This window comes from Malaclemys terrapin, chromosome 23 (genome assembly GCF_027887155.1).
Source record: "Malaclemys terrapin pileata isolate rMalTer1 chromosome 23, rMalTer1.hap1, whole genome shotgun sequence".
In the NCBI taxonomy this organism is placed as follows: Eukaryota; Metazoa; Chordata; order Testudines; family Emydidae; genus Malaclemys; species Malaclemys terrapin.
The window spans coordinates 1,030,780-1,036,808 of record NC_071527.1 but is presented as its reverse complement, the minus strand read 5'-3'; positions in this window follow the sequence as shown (position 1 = coordinate 1,036,808).

Below are 6,029 nucleotides of genomic sequence, written 5' to 3'. Positions count from 1 at the left end.
GCTGTCCGCCGACAGTAAACAGAGCACGGCTCGGGCAATGGCCTTAGGGTGGAATGAGCGTGCTCCGTGTGCGCGCGGGTGGGGGGCAGTGGGTGTGCAAATGCACATGGGGTGCCAAAGGGTGTGCGATGGGTAGGCAAATGTACGAGGGGCGGCAAGGGGTAATCAGTGTGTGTGTGTAAATGGATAATGCCCGTGGGGCAGTGGGTGTAAAGATGGACATTGAGGCAATGGGTGTGCAAATGTACACAAGAGTGTGTGTTCAGATGCATGTAGGTGTGCAAATGGACAAGAGAGCGTGCGTTCAGATGCACGTGGGTGTGCATGAATATGGGGCATGTGTTCAGATGCACATGGGTGTGCAAATGTATATGAGAGCTTGTGTTCAGACACACGTGGGCGTGCAAATGTACACAAGAGTGTGTGTTCAGATGCACATGGGTGTGCAAATGGACAAGAGAGCATGTGTTCAGATGCACGTGGGTGTGCATGAATATGGGGCATGTGTTCAGATGCACATGGGTGTGCAAATGTATATGAGAGCTTGTGTTCAGACACACGTGGGCGTGCAAATGTACACAAGAGTGTGTGTTCAGATGCACATGGGTGTGCAAATGGACAAGAGAGCATGTGTTCAGATGCACGTGGGTGTGCATGAATATGGGGCATGTGTTCAGATGCACATGGGTGTGCAAATGTATATGAGAGCTTGTGTTCAGACACACGTGGGCGTGCAAATGTACACAAGAGTGTGTGTTCAGATGCACATGGGTGTGCAAATGGACAAGAGAGCATGTGTTCAGATGCACGTGGGTGTGCATGAATATGGGGGCATGTGTTCAGATGCACATGGGTGTGCAAATGTACACGAGAGTGTGTGTTCAGGTGCACATGGGTGTGCAAATGTACACAAAAGCATGTGTTCAGGTGCACATGGGTGTGCAAATGAATATGGGGGCACGGTTTAGGTATATGACATGGAACAAATGTGCAATGGGTGTGCAAATGGATATGGGGGCCATGTGTGTGCACATGGTGTACAATGGTTGTGCAAATGCATGCTGGGGCAATGTGTAGCCATGTGTATGCAATACACCCAGTGGAGAGCCAGTGTCCTTATACATGACATGTGTATGGTGTACTGTTACATGCAGTGTAGTGCAGGAGAAGCCAATGCCATTTTGTGTGCAGTGCACATGGAGTAGTGTGCCGTCTTTGTGCAATGCACATGGGTGTTACGTACTAACTGAGAAATATACCTGGAACGAACTAGAGCCATGTGTACAAAGAGGGAGAGGAGCGATGGGGCGCACACAGGCATGCAATGCACATAGGGAAGGCCGTGTACAACGTGGGCAATACACAGGGATGCATCGATCATGTCTGCAATGCATATGGGGCAAATCTGCATATCCCATGTCCTTGGAGGGAGTCAATGTGACCATATGCAATACAGGTGGAGAGGATCCCACTGTGGTTGTACCTGAAGGTACAACCATTACAATGCATTACAGACACAGTAATACTCTATTCCCCCCCCACACACACACACACACTGCATTGCAGACACAGTGATACTGAATCCCCCCGCCCTTGGCCAGAAAGGCTATTTTCAGACCCCATCATGCAGCAAACCTGGCAGGGGAACATGCTAAATGCAGGCTGGCTGGCTGGACATCCCAGACCATTCCATTGCTACCCCAGAGAGGCACCAGTGGAATCTCTGGCATTCCAATTAAAACGCATTTCATTGCAAACTGCTGGGCTCTTTTTCCTTCCCCCCTCCTATAAAGTGCACATGCCTGGATCTATGGGTCCCTGGGGACTTGGTGTGCTGGGTTTACTCTACCAATTGTTGCATTCCAGAAAAAAAAAAAATCCTAAATTCTTGCTGGAGGCTGAGCCAATGATTAATTTGCTGAGTTCCTAAAGCATGTGTGTACGTGTGTGCAGACACACAAAGATCCCAAAGCAACAGTAATACAAAACTCTGATCCCGTAAGGTGCTGAGATCCCCACATGTTGCAGGCTCATGCCCATAAGCAGAAAATGATCGCAAAACCATAGGAAACAATGTATAGAGGATACAGGGCAAACCCATCTGCTGGTTGGGGACATTATAATGAAAGTTTACAGGCCGGGAATAGATCATTTGGGGAGTTTGGGGGGAGTTTCCTTCAAGTCATTCCCTGTGGCTGACTTTGGCGTGGAGTCGGCTAGCTGATCTGCTCATGCTCACGCCAGTACTTCATGCAGCTCTTTCAGAACGCACGGGCCCAAGCACTTCAAAATCGGACCCTTCTGTTCAGGGGCCAAATAAGAGCGGAGCCCTTTGAAAGTCTGGCCTCCCGAATCTTCCTGAGATGAGACAAAAGGAAATTACAAAGGAATATGGGGGCTGCAGTTAGCTATGCCCAGACCTGTACAGCTCTTGGACCTTTTTCGCTCAAGGGTCCTTAGGCTTCTAACTCCCACAGGAATTAGGCACCTAAATATCTTTGAAGCTCTGGACCATGGCTTCTTTTCTGGTTAGTGAATTGCCTGTGGACCAATCTGGGTTGCTGTGAATAGTGGTTGGTTGGTCCTAAATCTATGCTGAAGAATTGCAACGACTTTTTTTTCAGTCTATCGGTCATTCTTCAAACATTCAATAATGGGGGAGTCTGGTTTAGCACCTTAATTGCATAGTATTGTTGCTGCACCTTGATGGAGACCTCGATTCACAAAACTTTCTGTCACTGAGGAAAGCATTCAGGCATATACTTGCTGACCAGAGTGGGGATGGATTTAAGCAGGCACTTAAATGCTTTCCTGGATGATGGAAAGTTTATAAACAGGTGAATGATGAATGCCGAGCAACTGAACATTCACGACAGATTGTCCGACCAATCATCGTTCAGCCTAAAATGTGTGACATTTGGAAGAATAGGGAATGTTTGCACGAGTACTTGGCTGTTGGCTGCACTATTAGTCGGTGGAAAGGGGAATAAATTGGCAATTTATTGGCTGCACTTGCAAGGCCCAACAGGACAGCTTTGCTCAGCTTGTCGCTTTAGCTGTAACATTATAACTTTTGAACACGGCATCCGATTGAGTCCAAAATTTAAGGGAATATTTTAAGCATCAGTGGATGGAACCTTAATGATTCTCCCCTAAGAGGGGAGACAGGGAGCCCCTGCCATCTGTTTAGCAGAGCCACAACTTGTCTATAGATCACAATGAAGTGGGGAGTTGGTGGGGACATACCGAGCCTACAGCATGGCGAGGAGAATGGGGGACCCTGGCACAGCAGGAGTGGAAAGAGGGGCACACAGAGCCCCTGTTATGGTGAGGAGAGCATGCGAGAACATGGGACCCTGGTATGGGGGAAGGAGGGAATGGCAGGGCAGACAGAAACCCTGACATTGGGGGCACTGAGAGATCCTGGGGGAATCTGCTATCGGGGAGAAAGGGGGGACAACAGTGAGGACAAATTCAAAGTTTGCCTTGTTCACTATTTCTGTGAATCCAAGGAAACAGTGGGATGACCCTATCGTGCAGATCCGCACCAACTACCGGTAGTCTGATGTTGGGCCATGAGTGGGCGGGACTTGACTTGTGGGTGGATCTTAGAAGCACGTCACAAGCCTGATAGACCAGCCAATTGCTTGGTGTATGTGTCGCAAGGCTACCCGTAAAAACCAAAAAGAAATTCCAGGAAAGGTCAACCCACCCTGCGGGCTTTTAATCAGGGAGCAGGAAAAAAAAAATGATTGCAACAAAATCTCCTGAGCAAGTTCCTCTTTCATCCGTCTCTGGGTTTTTGACTTAGGCGGTGTTGCTATCAGCAGGAAACTCCTGCCTGCTAGATGATGTGGATCTGTTGATAAGGAGTTGGGTGATGCAGGCTAAATGAGCCTGTAGCATCCTGTTTAAATAATGTTGTTATAGGCCATTTCCAGTGGTCGCAAACAAGACCTGGATTTTGTCGGTGCATTTTTTGTCCTTTTTTGGTGTAAATTCCTAGGAACAGTAATGCACACAGCAGATCTGATTCCAGTGGCCAGATCCTGCTCTTTGTAAAGGGGATTTTCACCCAGGCATAAAAAGAGAGAGGCTAGATCTTCTCTGTCTCACTCAAGCTGGTGTAAACCAGAGGTAACTCTGTTGGCCTGGTTCTCCATTGCCCTTGGGTAACCATTTACAGCCACTTCATACTGATCTAAATGGGGGTGAATCAGTGTAAAACGGGCGTAGGCGAAAGCAGAATCAGGTACAGCGTGTTTATATAAAAACCCACGTCCATGGCCATGATTTGCTGTGATCCTGCTCTACGTTAAGGAGCCATTAACCAGTCTAGGACATGGATGGATCTGTAAGGCAAAAGGAAGATGCGTCAGGAAGTTGCATGGGGAGGCAGCAGGGTGCAGCCCTGGGCGTTGGGAAATTCAGGTTCTGTTTCCAGCTCCACCACTAACTCATTGTGTGACCTTCAGCAAATCACTTCACCTCCCTCTGCCTCTGTTTGTAAAATGGAGATAACAATGGGCTCCTCTTCTGAACACAGCGCTAAGTAGTAGTATTCCTGGGTAGGTGACGCACTGAAACAGGATTGACCCAGTCCATTGTACGGCCCTCATGGTGTAAAGCCAAGGTCTTGACCACTCATGGATCATTAAAGATCTTATGACAGATTTTTTGTAAGAGTCAGGGCATTAGCCCTGGCCAAATCCTCCCTTGCTAATTACACTCTGACACCTTCAAATCTTTCCAGACTGGTCAGGCAAATCCCCTGGGGGGTCATTTTGCAGCCATGTGCTGCAGCATCAGGTCCCCCTCCCCCAAATCTGTAATAAGAAAAGATTGTAATGTGTTGGAAGCAAGGTTTATTGGAGGATCTGGATGCAAACGAGATATATGACGTTTTTCAGAGGAGTTGAACACTTTGAGCATAAATAAGGCCATGCATGAGCTGTGGACAGCAGGGCTTTCCCTGTCTCCTGACATCTCACTTTGGGCAAAAGCCTGAGATTTTGCAGCACTCAGGAGATAAAATCGCTTTACATTTTATTCAATATATTACATTTGAACATATAAATCACTATAGAATGGGGCCCAAAGCTGGTTTTCTGGGCATTGTTTAAACTGATGTTACAGATGGGACCAAACTGATCCCCAAGATCTGAACAGCCTTAAGCCTTGGAGACATTTTTGGATCCGGGTCAGAACTTTAGGGACTGGCTTCTTCTTTAGCTGAAAGAGCCCTGTGGTGCTGCATCCCGGGAAGGAAGAAGGGAGAAGAATGTGGCAGGGTATAATGGGAACTATTTTTCTGCCTTAAATATAGTGATGGCTACCAGGTGAGCATCTCAAGAGAGGTGACAAGAGGAAGATATTTCAGGCCCCCATTCAACAAGGCACTTAAACCACGTGCCTGTCTTTAAGCATGTGAGTCCTCCTGTTCCCCTGGGGTTTAGGAGAGCCAGGAAATGTGCTCTCTCTTATCCTTATACTCCTGAGACGGAGAGAAAAGCTCCTCAGGGGCTCATTAGCACATGAAATCCATGATATTGCTGTACTCCAATCAGAGCTACTTTGGATACACAAAGACAGACATGGATTTCATTAATATATGCCTACGAGCCACTGATTTCAATAAGGGTTGGTCACAGCACTGTGCTAATGGGGCAGTTTATGTCCCAGCTCCAGGAACGACTGAGCTGTGGGAGATGCCCAAAGAGGGGAAGAAAGGTTTTTGGCTGCACTGACAACCTGCCAGGAGCTGTGGGCCACAGCTGGGGCTCGGTCCCGCTGCGCCCCATTGAAAGCGGTTGTCAAACTGCCCATGGACTGCAGTGGGAGCACGCTCAGGCCCTTCATTTGCCAATATCTGTTCAACAAGGGACCTGCCCCCGCGAGTCATTGAGCGCCCTCAGCTCCAGGCGAAGTCAAGGGGAGCTGAGGGTGCTCAGAATATCTCCGGGCTGAGCCCTGGCTCTGTTAATCAAAAACAAACACACACAGCCACAATATTTTGCTCATGCTTGTAT